The following is a 25,206-nucleotide window of genomic DNA, read 5'->3' as shown; positions in this document are numbered from 1 at the left end:
CACACACACCATCTATTAAGCAAATGCCCTTGTTATCAACAGCAGCCTTTTAAACTCACCTGAGCTAACAGGTATGTGAGCTGGTTACTCTGCTGCGCTTAAAATTTCTTTTTTGGTTTGCTACAATGCCTTTTCTGAAATGTTGTCTCCCTCTGCTGGAACACTGACTTCTTTCATTTAATGCCTGCAGACTATAAAAGAGAAACCAACCCAAAAAGTTTGGTTGATTAGTCTGTGGCATTCTTTTAAACTGTTGCTTATGGCGGTCTCTGTGAGCTTCTCAGTGACATTCAGCCATCCAGGTATCCCGCCTGCAGTAGACGGAATGTGGCAATGGAACGCTGGCTGCGCGTGTCATAATAGGCTCTGAGCCTTTATATACCTGCGCACAGCAGCAGCCACCTTCAGTCTGCTGCTGGACAGCCAGCAGCAGCAGCAGCAGGAGAGGTAATTAATCAGCAACCCTCCTGCTAAGGGTAGACAGCTGCTCGTTCCACCCCCGCCCCCGCCTTAATTGGTTCTCCTCCCTTCCAACGGTGTTGAGGCGGGTGGGAACAGCCGGGGGTTGAGGGTACTGTGCTAAAAGAGGTGGAGTTATGCAGATCTAAAACGCGTGGATTGCAGCAGCAGCAAGCCGAAAAGTGCAGGCATGTGAGGGATCTAGATGTTGACAGCATGTCTTCTTAACGGGAGTCCAGGTGGCCATCTCCACAAATGGACTTTTCAGAATCCTTGGGTGGCACCGTAGTCGGAAACCAATTCTGGTTATCGCTTCTCGGCCTTTTGGCTAAGATCAAGTGTAGTATCTGTTCTTATCAGTTTAATATCTGATACGTCCCCTATCTGGGGACCATATATTAAATGGATTTTTAGAACAGGGAGATGGAAAAAGAGCTTGCTCTTTCCACTCCACGCATTGACCTGGTATTGCAGTATCTCCAGGACCGGTGCACCCCTTCTTTAATGCAGTTTCTAAAATCAGAAAGAATTGAATTCAATGCTTTTTGTTCATTTTGCTTGTTTGTCGGATTTTGGGATGGACTCTTTGGCTTTGCTTTTCTTCTCCTCATTGGATTTTTCATGTTAAAAGTTGCAGAAGCCAGATGACAAGCTCATTTTGGTTCAACTTCAGCAACTGTGCATTGCATTGCCATGTAATGTAATGTAATGCAATGCTATCTATCTAGCTCTCCCTCTATACTTCCTTTTGGATAAACAGACATATTAGGCAAGCATTTTGGAGCTTTCACCTAAATAACTACAGGTGGTGAGATAAGCTGCACAATATAATTGACCTTTCAGTATATTGTTGCACACACACCATCTATTTAGCAAATGCCCTTGTTATCAACAGCAGCCTTTTAAACTCACCTGAGCTAACAGGTATGTGAGCTGGTTACTCTGCTGCGCTTAAAATTTCTTTTTTGGTTTGCTACAATGCCTTTTCTGAAACGTTGTCTCCCTCTGCTGGAACACTGACTTCTTTCATTTAATGCCTGCAGACTATAAAAGAGAAACCAACCCAAAAAGTTTGGTTGATTAGTCTGTGGCATTCTTTTAAACTGTTGCTTATGGCGGTCTCTGTGAGCTTCTCAGTGACATTCAGCCATCCAGGTATCCCGCCTGCAGTAGACGGAATGTGGCAATGGAACGCTGGCTGCGCGTGTCATAATAGGCTCTGAGCCTTTATATACCTGCGCACAGCAGCAGCCACCTTCAGTCTGCTGCTGGACAGCCAGCAGCAGCAGCAGCAGGAGAGGTAATTAATCAGCAACCCTCCTGCTAAGGGTAGACAGCTGCTCGTTCCACCCCCCCCCCCCCGCCTTAATTGGTTCTCCTCCCTTCCAACGGTGTCGAGGCGGGTGGGAACAGCCGGGGGTTGAGGGTACTGTGCTAAAAGAGGTGGAGTTATGCAGATCTAAAACGCGTGGATTGCAGCAGCAGCAAGCCGAAAAGTGCAGGCATGTGAGGGATCTAGAGGTTGACAGCATGTCTTCTTAACGGGAGTCCAGGTGGCCATCTCCACAAATGGACTTTTCAGAATCCTTGGGTGGCACCGTAGTCGGAAACCAATTCTGGTTATCGCTTCTCGGCCTTTTGGCTAAGATCAAGTGTAGTATCTGTTCTTATCAGTTTAATATCTGATACGTCCCCTATCTGGGGACCATATATTAAATGGATTTTTAGAACAGGGAGATGGAAAAAGAGCTTGCTCTGTCCACTCCACGCATTGACCTGGTATTGCAGTATCTCCAGGACCGGTGCACCCCTTCTTTAATGCAGTTTCTAAAATCAGAAAGAATTGAATTCAATGCTTTTTGTTCATTTTGCTTGTTTGTCGGATTTTGGGATGGACTCTTTGGCTTTGCTTTTCTTCTCCTCATTGGATTTTTCATGTTAAAAGTTGCAGAAGCCAGATGACAAGCTCATTTTGGTTCAACTTCAGCAACTGTGCATTGCATTGCCATGTAATGTAATGTAATGCAATGCTATCTATCTAGCTCTCCCTTTATACTTCCTTTTGGATAAATAGACATATTAGGCAAGCATTTTGGAGCTTTCACCTAAATAACTACAGGTGGTGAGATAAGCTGCACAATATAATTGACCTTTCAGTATATTGTTGCACACACACCATCTATTTAGCAAATGCCCTTGTTATCAACAGCAGCCTTTTAAACTCACCTGAGCTAACAGGTATGTGAGCTGGTTACTCTGCTGCGCTTAAAATTTCTTTTTTTGTTTGCTACAATGCCTTTTCTGAAACGTTGTCTCCCTCTGCTGGAACACTGACTTCTTTCATTTAATGCCTGCAGACTATAAAAGAGAAACCAACCCAAAAAGTTTGGTTGATTAGTCTGTGGCATTCTTTTAAACTGTTGCTTATGGCGGTCTCTGTGAGCTTCTCAGTGACATTCAGCCATCCAGGTATCCCGCCTGCAGTAGACGGAATGTGGCAATGGAACGCTGGCTGCGCGTGTCATAATAGGCTCTGAGCCTTTATATACCTGCGCACAGCAGCAGCCACCTTCAGTCTGCTGCTGGACAGCCAGCAGCAGCAGCAGCAGGAGAGGTAATTAATCAGCAACCCTCCTGCTAAGGGTAGACAGCTGCTCGTTCCACCCCCCCCCCGCCTTAATTGGTTCTCCTCCCTTCCAACGGTGTTGAGGCGGGTGGGAACAGCCGGGGGTTGAGGGTACTGTGCTAAAAGAGGTGGAGTTATGCAGATCTAAAACGCGTGGATTGCAGCAGCAGCAAGCCGAAAAGTGCAGGCATGTGAGGGATCTAGAGGTTGACAGCATGTCTTCTTAACGGGAGTCCAGGTGGCCATCTCCACAAATGGACTTTTCAGAATCCTTGGGTGGCACCGTAGTCGGAAACCAATTCTGGTTATCGCTTCTCGGCCTTTTGGCTAAGATCAAGTGTAGTATCTGTTCTTATCAGTTTAATATCTGATACGTCCCCTATCTGGGGACCATATATTAAATGGATTTTTAGAACAGGGAGATGGAAAAAGAGCTTGCTCTGTCCACTCCACGCATTGACCTGGTATTGCAGTATCTCCAGGACCGGTGCACCCCTTCTTTAATGCAGTTTCTAAAATCAGAAAGAATTGAATTCAATGCTTTTTGTTCATTTTGCTTGTTTGTCGGATTTTGGGATGGACTCTTTGGCTTTGCTTTTCTTCTCCTCATTGGATTTTTCATGTTAAAAGTTGCAGAAGCCAGATGACAAGCTCATTTTGGTTCAACTTCAGCAACTGTGCATTGCATTGCCATGTAATGTAATGTAATGCAATGCTATCTATCTAGCTCTCCCCCTATACTTCCTTTTGGATAAACAGACATATTAGGCAAGCATTTTGGAGCTTTCACCTAAATAACTACAGGTGGTGAGATAAGCTGCACAATATAATTGACCTTTCAGTATATTGTTGCACACACACCATCTATTTAGCAAATGCCCTTGTTATCAACAGCAGCCTTTTAAACTCACCTGAGCTAACAGGTATGTGAGCTGGTTACTCTGCTGCGCTTAAAATTTCTTTTTTGGTTTGCTACAATGCCTTTTCTGAAACGTTGTCTCCCTCTGCTGGAACACTGACTTCTTTCATTTAATGCCTGCAGACTATAAAAGAGAAACCAACCCAAAAAGTTTGGTTGATTAGTCTGTGGCATTCTTTTAAACTGTTGCTTATGGCGGTCTCTGTGAGCTTCTCAGTGACATTCAGCCATCCAGGTATCCCGCCTGCAGTAGACGGAATGTGGCAATGGAACGCTGGCTGCGCGTGTCATAATAGGCTCTGAGCCTTTATATACCTGCGCACAGCAGCAGCCACCTTCAGTCTGCTGCTGGACAGCCAGCAGCAGCAGCAGCAGGAGAGGTAATTAATCAGCAACCCTCCTGCTAAGGGTAGACAGCTGCTCGTTCCACCCCCCCCCCCGCCTTAATTGGTTCTCCTCCCTTCCAACGGTGTTGAGGCGGGTGGGAACAGCCGGGGGTTGAGGGTACTGTGCTAAAAGAGGTGGAGTTATGCAGATCTAAAACGCGTGGATTGCAGCAGCAGCAAGCCGAAAAGTGCAGGCATGTGAGGGATCTAGAGGTTGACAGCATGTCTTCTTAACGGGAGTCCAGGTGGCCATCTCCACAAATGGACTTTTCAGAATCCTTGGGTGGCACCGTAGTCGGAAACCAATTCTGGTTATCGCTTCTCGGCCTTTTGGCTAAGATCAAGTGTAGTATCTGTTCTTATCAGTTTAATATCTGATACGTCCCCTTTCTGGGGACCATATATTAAATGGATTTTTAGAACAGGGAGATGGAAAAAGAGCTTGCTCTGTCCACTCCACGCATTGACCTGGTATTGCAGTATCTCCAGGACCGGTGCACCCCTTCTTTAATGCAGTTTCTAAAATCAGAAAGAATTGAATTCAATGCTTTTTGTTCATTTTGCTTGTTTGTCGGATTTTGGGATGGACTCTTTGGCTTTGCTTTTCTTCTCCTCATTGGATTTTTCATGTTAAAAGTTGCAGAAGCCAGATGACAAGCTCATTTTGGTTCAACTTCAGCAACTGTGCATTGCATTGCCATGTAATGTAATGTAATGCAATGCTATCTATCTAGCTCTCCCTCTATACTTCGTTTTGGATAAACAGACATATTAGGCAAGCATTTTGGAGCTTTCACCTAAATAACTACAGGTGGTGAGATAAGCTGCACAATATAATTGACCTTTCAGTATATTGTTGCACACACACCATCTATTTATCAAATGCCCTTGTTATCAACAGCAGCCTTTTAAACTCACCTGAGCTAACAGGTATGTGAGCTGGTTACTCTGCTGCGCTTAAAATTTCTTTTTTGGTTTGCTACAATGCCTTTTCTGAAACGTTGTCTCCCTCTGCTGGAACACTGACTTCTTTCATTTAATGCCTGCAGACTATAAAAGAGAAACCAACTCAAAAAGTTTGGTTGATTAGTCTGTGGCATTCTTTTAAACTGTTGCTTATGGCGGTCTCTGTGAGCTTCTCAGTGACATTCAGCCATCCAGGTATCCCGCCTGCAGTAGACGGAATGTGGCAATGGAACGCTGGCTGCGCGTGTCATAATAGGCTCTGAGCCTTTATATACCTGCGCACAGCAGCAGCCACCTTCAGTCTGCTGCTGGACAGCCAGCAGCAGCAGCAGCAGGAGAGGTAATTAATCAGCAACCCTCCTGCTAAGGGTAGACAGCTGCTCGTTCCACCCCCCCCCCCGCCTTAATTGGTTCTCCTCCCTTCCAACGGTGTTGAGGCGGGTGGGAACAGCCGGGGGTTGAGGGTACTGTGCTAAAAGAGGTGGAGTTATGCAGATCTAAAACGCGTGGATTGCAGCAGCAGCAAGCCGAAAAGTGCAGGCATGTGAGGGATCTAGAGGTTGACAGCATGTCTTCTTAACGGGAGTCCAGGTGGCCATCTCCACAAATGGACTTTTCAGAATCCTTGGGTGGCACCGTAGTCGGAAACCAATTCTGGTTATCGCTTCTCGGCCTTTTGGCTAAGATCAAGTGTAGTATCTGTTCTTATCAGTTTAATATCTGATACGTCCCCTTTCTGGGGACCATATATTAAATGGATTTTTAGAACAGGGAGATGGAAAAAGAGCTTGCTCTGTCCACTCCACGCATTGACCTGGTATTGCAGTATCTCCAGGACCGGTGCACCCCTTCTTTAATGCAGTTTCTAAAATCAGAAAGAATTGAATTCAATGCTTTTTGTTCATTTTGCTTGTTTGTCGGATTTTGGGATGGACTCTTTGGCTTTGCTTTTCTTCTCCTCATTGGATTTTTCATGTTAAAAGTTGCAGAAGCCAGATGACAAGCTCATTTTGGTTCAACTTCAGCAACTGTGCATTGCATTGCCATGTAATGTAATGTAATGCAATGCTATCTATCTAGCTCTCCCTCTATACTTCGTTTTGGATAAACAGACATATTAGGCAAGCATTTTGGAGCTTTCACCTAAATAACTACAGGTGGTGAGATAAGCTGCACAATATAATTGACCTTTCAGTATATTGTTGCACACACACCATCTATTTATCAAATGCCCTTGTTATCAACAGCAGCCTTTTAAACTCACCTGAGCTAACAGGTATGTGAGCTGGTTACTCTGCTGCGCTTAAAATTTCTTTTTTGGTTTGCTACAATGCCTTTTCTGAAACGTTGTCTCCCTCTGCTGGAACACTGACTTCTTTCATTTAATGCCTGCAGACTATAAAAGAGAAACCAACTCAAAAAGTTTGGTTGATTAGTCTGTGGCATTCTTTTAAACTGTTGCTTATGGCGGTCTCTGTGAGCTTCTCAGTGACATTCAGCCATCCAGGTATCCCGCCTGCAGTAGACGGAATGTGGCAATGGAACGCTGGCTGCGCGTGTCATAATAGGCTCTGAGCCTTTATATACCTGCGCACAGCAGCAGCCACCTTCAGTCTGCTGCTGGACAGCCAGCAGCAGCAGCAGCAGGAGAGGTAATTAATCAGCAACCCTCCTGCTAAGGGTAGACAGCTGCTCGTTCCACCCCCCCCCCCGCCTTAATTGGTTCTCCTCCCTTCCAACGGTGTTGAGGCGGGTGGGAACAGCCGGGGGTTGAGGGTACTGTGCTAAAAGAGGTGGAGTTATGCAGATCTAAAACGCGTGGATTGCAGCAGCAGCAAGCCGAAAAGTGCAGGCATGTGAGGGATCTAGAGGTTGACAGCATGTCTTCTTAACTGGAGTCCAGGTGGCCATCTCCACAAATGGACTTTTCAGAATCCTTGGGTGGCACCGTAGTCGGAAACCAATTCTGGTTATCGCTTCTCGGCCTTTTGGCTAAGATCAAGTGTAGTATCTTTCGAAAAGGCGGTTTTGGATGTTGGCCGCCCTAGTAGATTGATACATTATGCACACTGGGGTTTAGGCGCTTGTTAGTACGCCAGGTGGCTAATATAGTCATCTGGTGGAAAGCATGGCCCCCCAGGATCGACGCCATTGGGCCGGGGAAGATCGAAAGCCCGAAGTGTGAAGTGCCCCAGGAGTGGTGACCCTGGGGTGCCTTAACTCACTGGGATTGGGAACCCCACTTGAGTTTATGGCACATTTGCACAAGCACTTCAAATTTTCTTTCTTCGCACACACCCTTATTCCGGGCCTTCTGGCCTTAGGATGGGGAATTTTTCAATTCCCGGTCGAAGGTCCGGGCAGTATTATACTGTGAAACCTTCACTATTTATTTAATTTCTTTGTCACTGTGTGTCCACTTATTCACGTGTGTCACGTCCTACTAGGATTTTGTCGGGATGCGGTTCCCTTACGGGTTCCTCTCTTGGCAGGTCTAGGGGGGGAGTGTGTGGCCATCAGGTTCCGCTCCCCCCTGAACCCCCCTGGCTCTCCTCTTTCGGGAGGAGAGCGTTGTTGGCTCCCCTCTTCCGGGAGGGGAGCACAGTCTTTGGCTCCCAGTGCCTTGCTCGGGTGAGAACTCGGGCAGGTGCTGGGGGTAAGATTGGGTCGCCTCTGGCTTCGGCTGGAGGTGGCTTTTTGTCCCTGTTCCTCGCTGTGGCCTTTTGGCTCGGAGGGACGGGGAATGGTTTGGGGGACCCTTCTCCTTTTGGAGAGGGTTTCAAGAAGACCAGCATCCTAGTGCACTTTTTTTGTGGCACTTGTCACTTTTTTAAGCGCACTCGGGTTTTGTACACGAATTCGGGCTTTCGAAAAAAAAAAAAAAAAAATCTGTTCTTATCAGTTTAATATCTGATACGTCCCCTATCTGGGGACCATATATTAAATGGATTTTTAGAACAGGGAGATGGAAAAAGAGCTTGCTCTGTCCACTCCACGCATTGACCTGGTATTGCAGTATCTCCAGGACCGGTGCACCCCTTCTTTAATGCAGTTTCTAAAATCAGAAAGAATTGAATTCAATGCTTTTTGTTCATTTTGCTTGTTTGTCGGATTTTGGGATGGACTCTTTGGCTTTGCTTTTCTTCTCCTCATTGGATTTTTCATGTTAAAAGTTGCAGAAGCCAGATGACAAGCTCATTTTGGTTCAACTTCAGCAACTGTGCATTGCATTGCCATGTAATGTAATGTAATGCAATGCTATCTATCTAGCTCTCCCTCTATACTTCCTTTTGGATAAACAGACATATTAGGCAAGCATTTTGGAGCTTTCACCTAAATAACTACAGGTGGTGAGATAAGCTGCACAATATAATTGACCTTTCAGTATATTGTTGCACACACACCATCTATTTAGCAAATGCCCTTGTTATCAACAGCAGCCTTTTAAACTCACCTGAGCTAACAGGTATGTGAGCTGGTTACTCTGCTGCGCTTAAAATTTCTTTTTTGGTTTGCTACAATGCCTTTTCTGAAACGTTGTCTCCCTCTGCTGGAACACTGACTTCTTTCATTTAATGCCTGCAGACTATAAAAGAGAAACCAACCCAAAAAGTTTGGTTGATTAGTCTGTGGCATTCTTTTAAACTGTTGCTTATGGCGGTCTCTGTGAGCTTCTCAGTGACATTCAGCCATCCAGGTATCCCGCCTGCAGTAGACGGAATGTGGCAATGGAACGCTGGCTGCGCGTGTCATAATAGGCTCTGAGCCTTTATATACCTGCGCACAGCAGCAGCCACCTTCAGTCTGCTGCTGGACAGCCAGCAGCAGCAGCAGCAGGAGAGGTAATTAATCAGCAACCCTCCTGCTAAGGGTAGACAGCTGCTCGTTCCACCCCCCCCCCCGCCTTAATTGGTTCTCCTCCCTTCCAACGGTGTTGAGGCGGGTGGGAACAGCCGGGGGTTGAGGGTACTGTGCTAAAAGAGGTGGAGTTATGCAGATCTAAAACGCGTGGATTGCAGCAGCAGCAAGCCGAAAAGTGCAGGCATGTGAGGGATCTAGAGGTTGACAGCATGTCTTCTTAACGGGAGTCCAGGTGGCCATCTCCACAAATGGACTTTTCAGAATCCTTGGGTGGCACCGTAGTCGGAAACCAATTCTGGTTATCGCTTCTCGGCCTTTTGGCTAAGATCAAGTGTAGTATCTGTTCTTATCAGTTTAATATCTGATACGTCCCCTATCTGGGGACCATATATTAAATGGATTTTTAGAACAGGGAGATGGAAAAAGAGCTTGCTCTGTCCACTCCACGCATTGACCTGGTATTGCAGTATCTCCAGGACCGGTGCACCCCTTCTTTAATGCAGTTTCTAAAATCAGAAAGAATTGAATTCAATGCTTTTTGTTCATTTTGCTTGTTTGTCGGATTTTGGGATGGACTCTTTGGCTTTGCTTTTCTTCTCCTCATTGGATTTTTCATGTTAAAAGTTGCAGAAGCCAGATGACAAGCTCATTTTGGTTCAACTTCAGCAACTGTGCATTGCATTGCCATGTAATGTAATGTAATGCAATGCTATCTATCTAGCTCTCCCTCTATACTTCCTTTTGGATAAACAGACATATTAGGCAAGCATTTTGGAGCTTTCACCTAAATAACTACAGGTGGTGAGATAAGCTGCACAATATAATTGACCTTTCAGTATATTGTTGCACACACACCATCTATTTAGCAAATGCCCTTGTTATCAACAGCAGCCTTTTAAACTCACCTGAGCTAACAGGTATGTGAGCTGGTTACTCTGCTGCGCTTAAAATTTCTTTTTTGGTTTGCTACAATGCCTTTTCTGAAACGTTGTCTCCCTCTGCTGGAACACTGACTTCTTTCATTTAATGCCTGCAGACTATAAAAGAGAAACCAACCCAAAAAGTTTGGTTGATTAGTCTGTGGCATTCTTTTAAACTGTTGCTTATGGCGGTCTCTGTGAGCTTCTCAGTGACATTCAGCCATCCAGGTATCCCGCCTGCAGTAGACGGAATGTGGCAATGGAACGCTGGCTGCGCGTGTCATAATAGGCTCTGAGCCTTTATATACCTGCGCACAGCAGCAGCCACCTTCAGTCTGCTGCTGGACAGCCAGCAGCAGCAGCAGCAGGAGAGGTAATTAATCAGCAACCCTCCTGCTAAGGGTAGACAGCTGTTCGTTCCACCCCCCCCCGCCTTAATTGGTTCTCCTCCCTTCCAACGGTGTTGAGGCGGGTGGGAACAGCCGGGGGTTGAGGGTACTGTGCTAAAAGAGGTGGAGTTATGCAGATCTAAAACGCGTGGATTGCAGCAGCAGCAAGCCGAAAAGTGCAGGCATGTGAGGGATCTAGAGGTTGACAGCATGTCTTCTTAACGGGAGTCCAGGTGGCCATCTCCACAAATGGACTTTTCAGAATCCTTGGGTGGCACCGTAGTCGGAAACCAATTCTGGTTATCGCTTCTCGGCCTTTTGGCTAAGATCAAGTGTAGTATCTGTTCTTATCAGTTTAATATCTGATACGTCCCCTATCTGGGGACCATATATTAAATGGATTTTTAGAGCAGGGAGATGGAAAAAGAGCTTGCTCTGTCCACTCCACGCATTGACCTGGTATTGCAGTATCTCCAGGACCGGTGCACCCCTTCTTTAATGCAGTTTCTAAAATCAGAAAGAATTGAATTCAATGCTTTTTGTTCATTTTGCTTGTTTGTCGGATTTTGGGATGGACTCTTTGGCTTTGCTTTTCTTCTCATTGGATTTTTCATGTTAAAAGTTGCAGAAGCCTGATGACAAGCTCATTTTGGTTCAACTTCAGCAACTGTGCATTGCATTGCCATGTAATGTAATGTAATGCAATGCTATCTATCTAGCTCTCCCTCTATACTTCCTTTTGGATAAACAGACATATTAGGCAAGCATTTTGGAGCTTTCACCTAAATAACTACAGGTGGTGAGATAAGCTGCACAATATAATTGACCTTTCAGTATATTGTTGCACACACACCATCTATTTAGCAAATGCCCTTGTTATCAACAGCAGCCTTTTAAACTCACCTGAGCTAACAGGTATGTGAGCTGGTTACTCTGCTGCGCTTAAAATTTCTTTTTTGGTTTGCTACAATGCCTTTTCTGAAACGTTGTCTTCCTCTGCTGGAACACTGACTTCTTTCATTTAATGCCTGCAGACTATAAAAGAGAAACCAACCCAAAAAGTTTGGTTGATTAGTCTGTGGCATTCTTTTAAACTGTTGCTTATGGCGGTCTCTGTGAGCTTCTCAGTGACATTCAGCCATCCAGGTATCCCGCCTGCAGTAGACGGAATGTGGCAATGGAACGCTGGCTGCGCGTGTCATAATAGGCTCTGAGCCTTTATATACCTGCGCACAGCAGCAGCCACCTTCAGTCTGCTGCTGGACAGCCAGCAGCAGCAGCAGCAGGAGAGGTAATTAATCAGCAACCCTCCTGCTAAGGGTAGACAGCTGCTCGTTCCACCCCCACCCCCGCCTTAATTGGTTCTCCTCCCTTCCAACGGTGTTGAGGCGGGTGGGAACAGCCGGGGGTTGAGGGTACTGTGCTAAAAGAGGTGGAGTTATGCAGATCTAAAACGCGTGGATTGCAGCAGCAGCAAGCCGAAAAGTGCAGGCATGTGAGGGATCTAGAGGTTGACAGCATGTCTTCTTAACGGGAGTCCAGGTGGCCATCTCCACAAATGGACTTTTCAGAATCCTTGGGTGGCACCGTAGTCGGAAACCAATTCTGGTTATCGCTTCTCGGCCTTTTGGCTAAGATCAAGTGTAGTATCTGTTCTTATCAGTTTAATATCTGATACGTCCCCTATCTGGGGACCATATATTAAATGGATTTTTAGAACAGGGAGATGGAAAAAGAGCTTGCTCTGTCCACTCCACGCATTGACCTGGTATTGCAGTATCTCCAGGACCGGTGCACCCCTTCTTTAATGCAGTTTCTAAAATCAGAAAGAATTGAATTCAATGCTTTTTGTTCATTTTGCTTGTTTGTCGGATTTTGGGATGGACTCTTTGGCTTTGCTTTTCTTCTCCTCATTGGATTTTTCATGTTAAAAGTTGCAGAAGCCAGATGACAAGCTCATTTTGGTTCAACTTCAGCAACTGTGCATTGCATTGCCATGTAATGTAATGTAATGCAATGCTATCTATCTAGCTCTCCCTCTATACTTCCTTTTGGATAAACAGACATATTAGGCAAGCATTTTGGAGCTTTCACCTAAATAACTACAGGTGGTGAGATAAGCTGCACAATATAATTGACCTTTCAGTATATTGTTGCACACACACCATCTATTTAGCAAATGCCCTTGTTATCAACAGCAGCCTTTTAAACTCACCTGAGCTAACAGGTATGTGAGCTGGTTACTCTGCTGCGCTTAAAATTTCTTTTTTGGTTTGCTACAATGCCTTTTCTGAAACGTTGTCTCCCTCTTCTGGAACACTGACTTCTTTCATTTAATGCCTGCAGACTATAAAAGAGAAACCAACCCAAAAAGTTTGGTTGATTAGTCTGTGGCATTCTTTTAAACTGTTGCTTATGGCGGTCTCTGTGAGCTTCTCAGTGACATTCAGCCATCCAGGTATCCCGCCTGCAGTAGACGGAATGTGGCAATGGAACGCTGGCTGCGCGTGTCATAATAGGCTCTGAGCCTTTATATACCTGCGCACAGCAGCAGCCACCTTCAGTCTGCTGCTGGACAGCCAGCAGCAGCAGCAGCAGGAGAGGTAATTAATCAGCAACCCTCCTGCTAAGGGTAGACAGCTGCTCGTTCCACCCCCCCCCCCCGCCTTAATTGGTTCTCCTCCCTTCCAACGGTGTTGAGGCGGGTGGGAACAGCCGGGGGTTGAGGGTACTGTGCTAAAAGAGGTGGAGTTATGCAGATCTAAAACGCGTGGATTGCAGCAGCAGCAAGCCGAAAAGTGCAGGCATGTGAGGGATCTAGAGGTTGACAGCATGTCTTCTTAACGGGAGTCCAGGTGGCCATCTCCACAAATGGACTTTTCAGAATCCTTGGGTGGCACCGTAGTCGGAAACCAATTCTGGTTATCGCTTCTCGGCCTTTTGGCTAAGATCAAGTGTAGTATCTGTTCTTATCAGTTTAATATCTGATACGTCCCCTATCTGGGGACCATATATTAAATGGATTTTTAGGACAGGGAGATGGAAAAAGAGCTTGCTCTGTCCACTCCACGCATTGACCTGGTATTGCAGTATCTCCAGGACCGGTGCACCCCTTCTTTAATGCAGTTTCTAAAATCAGAAAGAATTGAATTCAATGCTTTTTGTTCATTTTGCTTGTTTGTCGGATTTTGGGATGGACTCTTTGGCTTTGCTTTTCTTCTCCTCATTGGATTTTTCATGTTAAAAGTTGCAGAAGCCAGATGACAAGCTCATTTTGGTTCAACTTCAGCAACTGTGCATTGCATTGCCATGTAATGTAATGTAATGCAATGCTATCTATCTAGCTCTCCCTCTATACTTCCTTTTGGATAAACAGACATATTAGGCAAGCATTTTGGAGCTTTCACCTAAATAACTACAGGTGGTGAGATAAGCTGCACAATATAATTGACCTTTCAGTATATTGTTGCACACACACCATCTATTTAGCAAATGCCCTTGTTATCAACAGCAGCCTTTTAAACTCACCTGAGCTAACAGGTATGTGAGCTGGTTACTCTGCTGCGCTTAAAATTTCTTTTTTGGTTTGCTACAATGCCTTTTCTGAAACGTTGTCTCCCTCTGCTGGAACACTGACTTCTTTCATTTAATGCCTGCAGACTATAAAAGAGAAACCAACCCAAAAAGTTTGGTTGATTAGTCTGTGGCATTCTTTTAAACTGTTGCTTATGGCGGTCTCTGTGAGCTTCTCAGTGACATTCAGCCATCCAGGTATCCCGCCTGCAGTAGACGGAATGTGGCAATGGAACGCTGGCTGCGCGTGTCATAATAGGCTCTGAGCCTTTATATACCTCGCACAGCAGCAGCCACCTTCAGTCTGCTGCTGGACAGCCAGCAGCAGCAGCAGCAGGAGAGGTAATTAATCAGCAACCCTCCTGCTAAGGGTAGACAGCTGCTCGTTCCACCCCCCCCCGCCTTAATTGGTTCTCCTCCCTTCCAACGGTGTTGAGGCGGGTGGGAACAGCCGGGGGTTGAGGGTACTGTGCTAAAAGAGGTGGAGTTATGCAGATCTAAAACGCGTGGATTGCAGCAGCAGCAAGCCGAAAAGTGCAGGCATGTGAGGGATCTAGAGGTTGACAGCATGTCTTCTTAACGGGAGTCCAGGTGGCCATCTCCACAAATGGACTTTTCAGAATCCTTGGGTGGCACCGTAGTCGGAAACCATTTCTGGTTATCGCTTCTCGGCCTTTTGGCTAAGATCAAGTGTAGTATCTGTTCTTATCAGTTTAATATCTGATACGTCCCCTATCTGGGGACCATATATTAAATGGATTTTTAGAACAGGGAGATGGAAAAAGAGCTTGCTCTGTCCACTCCACGCATTGACCTGGTATTGCAGTATCTCCAGGACCGGTGCACCCCTTCTTTAATGCAGTTTCTAAAATCAGAAAGAATTGAATTCAATGCTTTTTGTTCATTTTGCTTGTTTGTCGGATTTTGGGATGGACTCTTTGGCTTTGCTTTTCTTCTCCTCATTGGATTTTTCATGTTAAAAGTTGCAGAAGCCAGATGACAAGCTCATTTTGGTTCAACTTCAGCAACTGTGCATTGCATTGCCATGTAATGTAATGTAATGCAATGCTATCTATCTAGCTCTCCCTCTATACTTCCTTTTGGATAAACAGACATATTAGGCAAGCATTTTGGAGCTTTCACCTAAATAACTACAGGTGGTGAGATAAGCTGCACAATATAATTGACCTTTCAGTATATTGTTGCACACACACCATCTATTTAGCAAATGCCCTTGTTATCAACAGCAGCCTTTTAAACTCACCTGAGCTAACAGGTATGTGAGCTGGTTACTCTGCTGCGCTTAAAATTTCTTTTTTGGTTTGCTACAATGCCTTTTCTGAAACGTTGTCTCCCTCTGCTGGAACACTGACTTCTTTCATTTAATGCCTGCAGACTATAAAAGAGAAACCAACCCAAAAAGTTTGGTTGATTAGTCTGTGGCATTCTTTTAAACTGTTGCTTATGGCGGTCTCTGTGAGCTTCTCAGTGACATTCAGCCATCCAGGTATCCCGCCTGCAGTAGACGGAATGTGGCAATGGAACGCTGGCTGCGCGTGTCATAATAGGCTCTGAGCCTTTATATACCTGCGCACAGCAGCAGCCACCTTCAGTCTGCTGCTGGACAGCCAGCAGCAGCAGCAGCAGGAGAGGTAATTAATCAGCAACCCTCCTGCTAAGGGTAGACAGCTGCTCGTTCCACCCCCCCCCCTGCCTTAATTGGTTCTCCTCCCTTCCAACGGTGTTGAGGCGGGTGGGAACAGCCGGGGGTTGAGGGTACTGTGCTAAAAGAGGTGGAGTTATGCAGATCTAAAACGCGTGGATTGCAGCAGCAGCAAGCCGAAAAGTGCAGGCATGTGAGGGATCTAGAGGTTGACAGCATGTCTTCTTAACGGGAGTCCAGGTGGCCATCTCCACAAATGGACTTTTCAGAATCCTTGGGTGGCACCGTAGTCGGAAACCAATTCTGGTTATCGCTTCTCGGCCTTTTGGCTAAGATCAAGTGTAGTATCTGTTCTTATCAGTTTAATATCTGATACGTCCCCTATCTGGGGACCATATATTAAATGGATTTTTAGAACAGGGAGATGGAAAAATAGCTTGCTCTGTCCACTCCACGCATTGACCTGGTATTGCAGTATCTCCAGGACCGGTGCACCCCTTCTTTAATGCAGTTTCTAAAATCAGAAAGAATTGAATTCAATGCTTTTTGTTCATTTTGCTTGTTTGTCGGATTTTGGGATGGACTCTTTGGCTTTGCTTTTCTTCTCCTCATTGGATTTTTCATGTTAAAAGTTGCAGAAGCCAGATGACAAGCTCATTTTGGTTCAACTTCAGCAACTGTGCATTGCATTGCCATGTAATGTAATGTAATGCAATGCTATCTATCTAGCTCTCCCTCTATACTTCCTTTTGGATAAACAGACATATTAGGCAAGCATTTTGGAGCTTTCACCTAAATAACTACAGGTGGTGAGATAAGCTGCACAATATAATTGACCTTTCAGTATATTGTTGCACACACACCATCTATTTAGCAAATGCCCTTGTTATCAACAGCAGCCTTTTAAACTCACCTGAGCTAACAGGTATGTGAGCTGGTTACTCTGCTGCGCTTAAAATTTCTTTTTTGGTTTGCTACAATGCCTTTTCTGAAACGTTGTCTTCCTCTGCTGGAACACTGACTTCTTTCATTTAATGCCTGCAGACTATAAAAGAGAAACCAACCCAAAAAGTTTGGTTGATTAGTCTGTGGCATTCTTTTAAACTGTTGCTTATGGCGGTCTCTGTGAGCTTCTCAGTGACATTCAGCCATCCAGGTATCCCGCCTGCAGTAGACGGAATGTGGCAATGGAACGCTGGCTGCGCGTGTCATAATAGGCTCTGAGCCTTTATATACCTGCGCACAGCAGCAGCCACCTTCAGTCTGCTGCTGGACAGCCAGCAGCAGAAGCAGCAGGAGAGGTAATTAATCAGCAACCCTCCTGCTAAGGGTAGACAGCTGCTCGTTCCACCCCCACCCCCGCCTTAATTGGTTCTCCTCCCTTCCAACGGTGTTGAGGCGGGTGGGAACAGCCGGGGGTTGAGGGTACTGTGCTAAAAGAGGTGGAGTTATGCAGATCTAAAACGCGTGGATTGCAGCAGCAGCAAGCCGAAAAGTGCAGGCATGTGAGGGATCTAGAGGTTGACAGCATGTCTTCTTAACGGGAGTCCAGGTGGCCATCTCCACAAATGGACTTTTCAGAATCCTTGGGTGGCACCGTAGTCGGAAACCAATTCTGGTTATCGCTTCTCGGCCTTTTGGCTAAGATCAAGTGTAGTATCTGTTCTTATCAGTTTAATATCTGATACGTCCCCTATCTGGGGACCATATATTAAATGGATTTTTAGAACAGGGAGATGGAAAAAGAGCTTGCTCTGTCCACTCCACGCATTGACCTGGTATTGCAGTATCTCCAGGACCGGTGCACCCCTTCTTTAATGCAGTTTCTAAAATCAGAAAGAATTGAATTCAATGCTTTTTGTTCATTTTGCTTGTTTGTCGGATTTTGGGATGGACTCTTTGGCTTTGCTTTTCTTCTCCTCATTGGATTTTTCATGTTAAAAGTTGCAGAAGCCAGATGACAAGCTCATTTTGGTTCAACTTCAGCAACTGTGCATTGCATTGCCATGTAATGTAATGTAATGCAATGCTATCTATCTAGCTCTCCCTCTATACTTCCTTTTGGATAAACAGACATATTAGGCAAGCATTTTGGAGCTTTCACCTAAATAACTACAGGTGGTGAGATAAGCTGCACAATATAATTGACCTTTCAGTATATTGTTGCACACACACCATCTATTTAGCAAATGCCCTTGTTATCAACAGCAGCCTTTTAAACTCACCTGAGCTAACAGGTATGTGAGCTGGTTACTCTGCTGCGCTTAAAATTTCTTTTTTGGTTTGCTACAATGCCTTTTCTGAAACGTTGTCTCCCTCTTCTGGAACACTGACTTCTTTCATTTAATGCCTGCAGACTATAAAAGAGAAACCAACCCAAAAAGTTTGGTTGATTAGTCTGTGGCATTCTTTTAAACTGTTGCTTATGGCGGTCTCTGTGAGCTTCTCAGTGACATTCAGCCATCCAGGTATCCCGCCTGCAGTAGACGGAATGTGGCAATGGAACGCTGGCTGCGCGTGTCATAATAGGCTCTGAGCCTTTATATACCTGCGCACAGCAGCAGCCACCTTCAGTCTGCTGCTGGACAGCCAGCAGCAGCAGCAGCAGGAGAGGTAATTAATCAGCAACCCTCCTGCTAAGGGTAGACAGCTGCTCGTTCCACCCCCCCCCCGCCTTAATTGGTTCTCCTCCTTTCCAACGGTGTTGAGGCGGGTGGGAACAGCCGGGGGTTGAGGGTACTGTGCTAAAAGAGGTGGAGTTATGCAGATCTAAAACGCGTGGATTGCAGCAGCAGCAAGCCGAAAAGTGCAGGCATGTGAGGGATCTAGAGGTTGACAGCATGTCTTCTTAACGGGAGTCCAGGTGGCCATCTCCACAAATGGACTTTTCAGAATCCTTGGGTGGCACCGTAGTCGGAAACCAATTCTGGTTATCGCTTCTCGGCCTTTTGGCTAAGATCAAGTGTAGTATCTGTTCTTATCAGTTTAATATCTGATACGTCCCCTATCTGGGGACCATATATTAAATCGATTTTTAGGACAGGGAGATGGAAAAAGAGCTTGCTCTGTCCACTCCACGCATTGACCTGGTATTGCAGTATCTCCAGGACCGGTGCACCCCTTCTTTAATGCAGTTTCTAAAATCAGAAAGAATTGAATTCAATGCTTTTTGTTCATTTTGCTTGTTTGTCGGATTTTGGGATGGACTCTTTGGCTTTGCTTTTCTTCTCCTCATTGGATTTTTCATGTTAAAAGTTGCAGAAGCCAGATGACAAGCTCATTTTGGTTCAACTTCAGCAACTGTGCATTGCATTGCCATGTAATGTAATGTAATGCAATGCTATCTATCTAGCTCTCCCTCTATACTTCCTTTTGGATAAACAGACATATTAGGCAAGCATTTTGGAGCTTTCACCTAAATAACTACAGGTGGTGAGATAAGCTGCACAATATAATTGACCTTTCAGTATATTGTTGCACACACACCATCTATTTAGCAAATGCCCTTGTTATCAACAGCAGCCTTTTAAACTCACCTGAGCTAACAGGTATGTGAGCTGGTTACTCTGCTGCGCTTAAAATTTCTTTTTTGGTTTGCTACAATGCCTTTTCTGAAACGTTGTCTCCCTCTGCTGGAACACTGACTTCTTTCATTTAATGCCTGCAGACTATAAAAGAGAAACCAACCCAAAAAGTTTGGTTGATTAGTCTGTGGCATTCTTTTAAACTGTTGCTTATGGCGGTCTCTGTGAGCTTCTCAGTGACATTCAGCCATCCAGGTATCCCGCCTGCAGTAGACGGAATGTGGCAATGGAACGCTGGCTGCGCGTGTCATAATAGGCTCTGAGCCTTTATATACCTCGCACAGCAGCAGCCACCTTCAGTCTGCTGCTGGACAGCCAGCAGCAGGAGAGGTAATTAATCAGCAACCCTCCTGCTAAGGGTAGACAGCTGCTCGTTCCACCCCCCCCCGCCTTAATTGGTTCTCCTCCCTTCCAACGGTGTTGAGGCGGGTGGGAACAGCCGGGGGTTGAGGGTACTGTGCTAAAAGAGGTGGAGTTATGCAGATCTAAAACGCGTGGATTGCAGCAGCAGCAAGCCGAAAAGTGCAGGCATGTGAGGGATCTAGAGGTTGACAGCATGTCTTCTTAACGGGAGTCCAGGTGGCCATCTCCACAAATGGACTTTTCAGAATCCTTGGGTGGCACCGTAGTCGGAAACCATTTCTGGTTATCGCTTCTCGGCCTTTTGGCTAAGATCAAGTGTAGTATCTGTTCTTATCAGTTTAATATCTGATACGTCCCCTATCTGGGGACCATATATTAAATGGATTTTTAGAACAGGGAGATGGAAAAAGAGCTTGCTCTGTCCACTCCACGCATTGACCTGGTATTGCAGTATCTCCAGGACCGGTGCACCCCTTCTTTAATGCAGTTTCTAAAATCAGAAAGAATTGAATTCAATGCTTTTTGTTCATTTTGCTTGTTTGTCGGATTTTGGGATGGACTCTTTGGCTTTGCTTTTCTTCTCCTCATTGGATTTTTCATGTTAAAAGTTGCAGAAGCCAGATGACAAGCTCATTTTGGTTCAACTTCAGCAACTGTGCATTGCATTGCCATGTAATGTAATGTAATGCAATGCTATCTATCTAGCTCTCCCTCTATACTTCCTTTTGGATAAACAGACATATTAGGCAAGCATTTTGGAGCTTTCACCTAAATAACTACAGGTGGTGAGATAAGCTGCACAATATAATTGACCTTTCAGTATATTGTTGCACACACACCATCTATTTAGCAAATGCCCTTGTTATCAACAGCAGCCTTTTAAACTCACCTGAGCTAACAGGTATGTGAGCTGGTTACTCTGCTGCGCTTAAAATTTCTTTTTTGGTTTGCTACAATGCCTTTTCTGAAACGTTGTCTCCCTCTGCTGGAACACTGACTTCTTTCATTTAATGCCTGCAGACTATAAAAGAGAAACCAACCCAAAAAGTTTGGTTGATTAGTCTGTGGCATTCTTTTAAACTGTTGCTTATGGCGGTCTCTGTGAGCTTCTCAGTGACATTCAGCCATCCAGGTATCCCGCCTGCAGTAGACGGAATGTGGCAATAGAACGCTGGCTGCGCGTGTCATAATAGGCTCTGAGCCTTTATATACCTGCGCACAGCAGCAGCCACCTTCAGTCTGCTGCTGGACAGCCAGCAGCAGCAGCAGCAGGAGAGGTAATTAATCAGCAACCCTCCTGCTAAGGGTAGACAGCTGCTCGTTCCACCCCCCCCCCCGCCTTAATTGGTTCTCCTCCCTTCCAACGGTGTTGAGGCGGGTGGGAACAGCCGGGGGTTGAGGGTACTGTGCTAAAAGAGGTGGAGTTATGCAGATCTAAAACGCGTGGATTGCAGCAGCAGCAAGCCGAAAAGTGCAGGCATGTGAGGGATCTAGAGGTTGACAGCATGTCTTCTTAACGGGAGTCCAGGTGGCCATCTCCACAAATGGACTTTTCAGAATCCTTGGGTGGCACCGTAGTCGGAAACCAATTCTGGTTATCGCTTCTCGGCCTTTTGGCTAAGATCAAGTGTAGTATCTGTTCTTATCAGTTTAATATCTGATACGTCCCCTATCTGGGGACCATATATTAAATGGATTTTTAGAACAGGGAGATGGAAAAAGAGCTTGCTCTGTCCACTCCACGCATTGACCTGGTATTGCAGTATCTCCAGGACCGGTGCACCCCTTCTTTAATGCAGTTTCTAAAATCAGAAAGAATTGAATTCAATGCTTTTTGTTCATTTTGCTTGTTTGTCGGATTTTGGGATGGACTCTTTGGCTTTGCTTTTCTTCTCCTCATTGGATTTTTCATGTTAAAAGTTGCAGAAGCCAGATGACAAGCTCATTTTGGTTCAACTTCAGCAACTGTGCATTGCATTGCCATGTAATGTAATGTAATGCAATGCTATCTATCTAGCTCTCCCTCTATACTTCCTTTTGGATAAACAGACATATTAGGCAAGCATTTTGGAGCTTTCACCTAAATAACTACAGGTGGTGAGATAAGCTGCACAATATAATTGACCTTTCAGTATATTGTTGCACACACACCATCTATTTAGCAAATGCCCTTGTTATCAACAGCAGCCTTTTAAACTCACCTGAGCTAACAGGTATGTGAGCTGGTTACTCTGCTGCGCTTAAAATTTCTTTTTTGGTTTGCTACAATGCCTTTTCTGAAACGTTGTCTCCCTCTGCTGGAACACTGACTTCTTTCATTTAATGCCTGCAGACTATAAAAGAGAAACCAACCCAAAAAGTTTGGTTGATTAGTCTGTGGCATTCTTTTAAACTGTTGCTTATGGCGGTCTCTGTGAGCTTCTCAGTGACATTCAGCCATCCAGGTATCCCACCTGCAGTAGACGGAATGTGGCAATGGAACGCTGGCTGCGCGTGTCATAATAGGCTCTGAGCCTTTATATACCTGCGCACAGCAGCAGCCACCTTCAGTCTGCTGCTGGACAGCCAGCAGCAGCAGCAGCAGGAGAGGTAATTAATCAGCAACCCTCCTGCTAAGGGTAGACAGCTGCTCGTTCCACCCCCCCCCCCGCCTTAATTGGTTCTCCTCCCTTCCAACGGTGTTGAGGCGGGTGGGAACAGCCGGGGGTTGAGGGTACTGTGCTAAAAGAGGTGGAGTTATGCAGATCTAAAACGCGTGGATTGCAGCAGCAGCAAGCCGAAAAGTGCAGGCATGTGAGGGATCTAGAGGTTGACAGCATGTCTTCTTAACGGGAGTCCAGGTGGCCATCTCCACAAATGGACTTTTCAGAATCCTTGGGTGGCACCGTAGTCGGAAACCAATTCTGGTTATCGCTTCTCGGCCTTTTGGCTAAGATCAAGTGTAGTATCTGTTCTTATCAGTTTAATATCTGATACGTCCCCTATCTGGGGACCATATATTAAATGGATTTTTAGAACAGGGAGATGGAAAAAGAGCTTGCTCTGTCCACTCCACGCATTGACCTGGTATTGCAGTATCTCCAGGACCAGTGCACCCCTTCTTTAATGCAGTTTCTAAAATCAGAAAGAATTGAATTCAATGCTTTTTGTTCATTTTGCTTGTTGGTCGGATTTTGGGATGGACTCTTTGGCTTTGCTTTTCTTCTCCTCATTGGATTTTTCATGTTAAAAGTTGCAGAAGCCAGATGACAAGCTCATTTTGGTTCAACTTCAGCAACTGTGCATTGCATTGCCATGTAATGTAATGTAATGCAATGCTATCTATCTAGCTCTCCCACTATACTTCCTTTTGGATAAACAGACATATTAGGCAAGCATTTTGGAGCTTTCACCTAAATAACTACAGGTGGTGAGATAAGCTGCACAATATAATTGACCTTTCAGTATATTGTTGCACACACACCATCTATTTAGCAAATGCCCTTGTTATCAACAGCAGCCTTTTAAACTCACCTGAGCTAACAGGTATGTGAGCTGGTTACTCTGCTGCGCTTAAAATTTCCTTTTTGGTTTGCTACAATGCCTTTTCTGAAACGTTGTCTCCCTCTGCTGGAACACTGACTTCTTTCATTTAATGCCTGCAGACTATAAAAGAGAAACCAACCCAAAAAGTTTGGTTGATTAGTCTGTGGCATTCTTTTAAACTGTTGCTTATGGCGGTCTCTGTGAGCTTCTCAGTGACATTCAGCCATCCAGGTATCCCGCCTGCAGTAGACGGAATGTGGCAATGGAACGCTGGCTGCGCGTGTCATAATAGGCTCTGAGCCTTTATATACCTGCGCACAGCAGCAGCCACCTTCAGTCTGCTGCTGGACAGCCAGCAGCAGCAGCAGCAGGAGAGGTAATTAATCAGCAACCCTCCTGCTAAGGGTAGACAGCTGCTCGTTCCACCCCCCCCCCCCGCCTTAATTGGTTCTCCTCCCTTCCAACGGTGTTGAGGCGGGTGGGAACAGCCGGGGGTTGAGGGTACTGTGCTAAAAGAGGTGGAGTTATGCAGATCTAAAACGCGTGGATTGCAGCAGCAGCAAGCCGAAAAGTGCAGGCATGTGAGGGATCTAGAGGTTGACAGCATGTCTTCTTAACGGGAGTCCAGGTGGCCATCTCCACAAATGGACTTTTCAGAATCCTTGGGTGGCACCGTAGTCGGAAACCAATTCTGGTTATCGCTTCTCGGCCTTTTGGCTAAGATCAAGTGTAGTATCTGTTCTTATCAGTTTAATATCTGATACGTCCCCTATCTGGGGACCATATATTAAATGGAATTTTAGAACAGGGAGATGGAAAAAGAGCTTGCTCTGTCCACTCCACGCATTGACCTGGTATTGCAGTATCTCCAGGACCGGTGCACCCCTTCTTTAATGCAGTTTCTAAAATCAGAAAGAATTGAATTCAATGCTTTTTGTTCATTTTGCTTGTTTGTCGGATTTTGGGATGGACTCTTTGGCTTTGCTTTTCTTCTCCTCATTGGATTTTTCATGTTAAAAGTTGCAGAAGCCAGATGACAAGCTCATTTTGGTTCAACTTCAGCAACTGTGCATTGCATTGCCATGTAATGTAATGTAATGCAATGCTATCTATCTAGCTCTCCCTCTATACTTCCTTTTGGATAAACAGACATATTAGGCAAGCATTTTGGAGCTTTCACCTAAATAACTACAGGTGGTGAGATAAGCTGCACAATATAATTGACCTTTCAGTATATTGTTGCACACACACCATCTATTTAGCAAATGCCCTTGTTATCAACAGCAGCCTTTTAAACTCACCTGAGCTAACAGGTATGTGAGCTGGTTACTCTGCTGCGCTTAAAATTTCTTTTTTGGTTTGCTACAATGCCTTTTCTGAAACGTTGTCTCCCTCTGCTGGAACACTGACTTCTTTCATTTAATGCCTGCAGACTATAAAAGAGAAACCAACCCAAAAAGTTTGGTTGATTAGTCTGTGGCATTCTTTTAAACTGTTGCTTATGGCGGTCTCTGTGAGCTTCTCAGTGACATTCAGCCATCCAGGTGTCCCGCCTGCAGTAGACGGAATGTGGCAATGGAACGCTGGCTGCGCGTGTCATAATAGGCTCTGAGCCTTTATATACCTGCGCACAGCAGCAGCCACCTTCAGTCTGCTGCTGGACAGCCAGCAGCAGCAGCAGCAGGAGAGGTAATTAATCAGCAACCCTCCTGCTAAGGGTAGACAGCTGCTCGTTCCACCCCCCCCCCCGCCTTAATTGGTTCTCCTCCCTTCCAACGGTGTTGAGGCGGGTGGGAACAGCCGGGGGTTGAGGGTACTGTGCTAAAAGAGGTGGAGTTATGCAGATCTAAAACGCGTGGATTGCAGCAGCAGCAAGCCGAAAAGTGCAGGCATGTGAGGGATCTAGAGGTTGACAGCATGTCTTCTTAACGGGAGTCCAGGTGGCCATCTCCACAAATGGACTTTTCAGAAT

General features: G+C 45.5%; 18 non-coding genes and 1 pseudogene across 18 annotated transcripts; all 19 read left to right on the top strand.

The window, feature by feature from the left end:
- Positions 1 to 767: 767 nt before the first annotated feature.
- Positions 768 to 958, top strand: LOC141241044 (U2 spliceosomal RNA). The gene has a single exon (XR_012305833.1). It is a non-coding gene; the product is annotated as a U2 spliceosomal RNA (small nuclear RNA).
- Positions 959 to 2,081: 1,123 nt separating this feature from the next.
- On the top strand, positions 2,082 to 2,272 carry LOC141241153 (U2 spliceosomal RNA). Its single transcript, XR_012305937.1, has one exon. It is a non-coding gene; the product is annotated as a U2 spliceosomal RNA (small nuclear RNA).
- A 1,120-nt stretch (positions 2,273 to 3,392) lies between these two features.
- On the top strand, positions 3,393 to 3,583 carry LOC141241152 (U2 spliceosomal RNA). The gene has a single exon (XR_012305936.1). It is a non-coding gene; the product is annotated as a U2 spliceosomal RNA (small nuclear RNA).
- Positions 3,584 to 4,704: 1,121 nt separating this feature from the next.
- Positions 4,705 to 4,895, top strand: LOC141241250 (U2 spliceosomal RNA). Its single transcript, XR_012306031.1, has one exon. It is a non-coding gene; the product is annotated as a U2 spliceosomal RNA (small nuclear RNA).
- Positions 4,896 to 6,016: 1,121 nt separating this feature from the next.
- On the top strand, positions 6,017 to 6,207 carry LOC141241249 (U2 spliceosomal RNA). The gene has a single exon (XR_012306030.1). It is a non-coding gene; the product is annotated as a U2 spliceosomal RNA (small nuclear RNA).
- A 1,121-nt stretch (positions 6,208 to 7,328) lies between these two features.
- Positions 7,329 to 7,420, top strand: LOC141241361 (U2 spliceosomal RNA; annotated as a pseudogene).
- A 794-nt stretch (positions 7,421 to 8,214) lies between these two features.
- LOC141241337 (U2 spliceosomal RNA) lies at positions 8,215 to 8,397 on the top strand. Its single transcript, XR_012306112.1, has one exon. It is a non-coding gene; the product is annotated as a U2 spliceosomal RNA (small nuclear RNA).
- A 1,121-nt stretch (positions 8,398 to 9,518) lies between these two features.
- Positions 9,519 to 9,709, top strand: LOC141241151 (U2 spliceosomal RNA). The gene has a single exon (XR_012305935.1). It is a non-coding gene; the product is annotated as a U2 spliceosomal RNA (small nuclear RNA).
- A 1,119-nt stretch (positions 9,710 to 10,828) lies between these two features.
- Positions 10,829 to 11,019, top strand: LOC141241227 (U2 spliceosomal RNA). Its single transcript, XR_012306009.1, has one exon. It is a non-coding gene; the product is annotated as a U2 spliceosomal RNA (small nuclear RNA).
- Positions 11,020 to 12,137: 1,118 nt separating this feature from the next.
- Positions 12,138 to 12,328, top strand: LOC141241150 (U2 spliceosomal RNA). Its single transcript, XR_012305934.1, has one exon. It is a non-coding gene; the product is annotated as a U2 spliceosomal RNA (small nuclear RNA).
- Positions 12,329 to 13,450: 1,122 nt separating this feature from the next.
- On the top strand, positions 13,451 to 13,641 carry LOC141241251 (U2 spliceosomal RNA). The gene has a single exon (XR_012306032.1). It is a non-coding gene; the product is annotated as a U2 spliceosomal RNA (small nuclear RNA).
- Positions 13,642 to 14,759: 1,118 nt separating this feature from the next.
- Positions 14,760 to 14,950, top strand: LOC141241148 (U2 spliceosomal RNA). Its single transcript, XR_012305932.1, has one exon. It is a non-coding gene; the product is annotated as a U2 spliceosomal RNA (small nuclear RNA).
- Positions 14,951 to 16,071: 1,121 nt separating this feature from the next.
- Positions 16,072 to 16,262, top strand: LOC141241275 (U2 spliceosomal RNA). Its single transcript, XR_012306055.1, has one exon. It is a non-coding gene; the product is annotated as a U2 spliceosomal RNA (small nuclear RNA).
- Positions 16,263 to 17,383: 1,121 nt separating this feature from the next.
- LOC141241147 (U2 spliceosomal RNA) lies at positions 17,384 to 17,574 on the top strand. The gene has a single exon (XR_012305931.1). It is a non-coding gene; the product is annotated as a U2 spliceosomal RNA (small nuclear RNA).
- Positions 17,575 to 18,694: 1,120 nt separating this feature from the next.
- LOC141241252 (U2 spliceosomal RNA) lies at positions 18,695 to 18,885 on the top strand. The gene has a single exon (XR_012306033.1). It is a non-coding gene; the product is annotated as a U2 spliceosomal RNA (small nuclear RNA).
- A 1,109-nt stretch (positions 18,886 to 19,994) lies between these two features.
- On the top strand, positions 19,995 to 20,185 carry LOC141241146 (U2 spliceosomal RNA). The gene has a single exon (XR_012305930.1). It is a non-coding gene; the product is annotated as a U2 spliceosomal RNA (small nuclear RNA).
- A 1,121-nt stretch (positions 20,186 to 21,306) lies between these two features.
- Positions 21,307 to 21,497, top strand: LOC141241145 (U2 spliceosomal RNA). The gene has a single exon (XR_012305929.1). It is a non-coding gene; the product is annotated as a U2 spliceosomal RNA (small nuclear RNA).
- Positions 21,498 to 22,618: 1,121 nt separating this feature from the next.
- On the top strand, positions 22,619 to 22,809 carry LOC141241143 (U2 spliceosomal RNA). The gene has a single exon (XR_012305927.1). It is a non-coding gene; the product is annotated as a U2 spliceosomal RNA (small nuclear RNA).
- A 1,122-nt stretch (positions 22,810 to 23,931) lies between these two features.
- On the top strand, positions 23,932 to 24,122 carry LOC141241258 (U2 spliceosomal RNA). Its single transcript, XR_012306039.1, has one exon. It is a non-coding gene; the product is annotated as a U2 spliceosomal RNA (small nuclear RNA).
- Positions 24,123 to 25,206: the final 1,084 nt, after the last annotated feature.

The sequence above is a fragment of the Phyllobates terribilis genome, unplaced genomic scaffold, assembly GCF_046119375.1.
Source record: "Phyllobates terribilis strain yellow unplaced genomic scaffold, ASM4611937v1 Scaffold_986__1_contigs__length_492241, whole genome shotgun sequence".
NCBI lineage: Eukaryota > Metazoa > Chordata > Amphibia > Anura > Dendrobatidae > Phyllobates > Phyllobates terribilis.
This window is presented reverse-complemented; position numbering and strand designations above follow the sequence as displayed.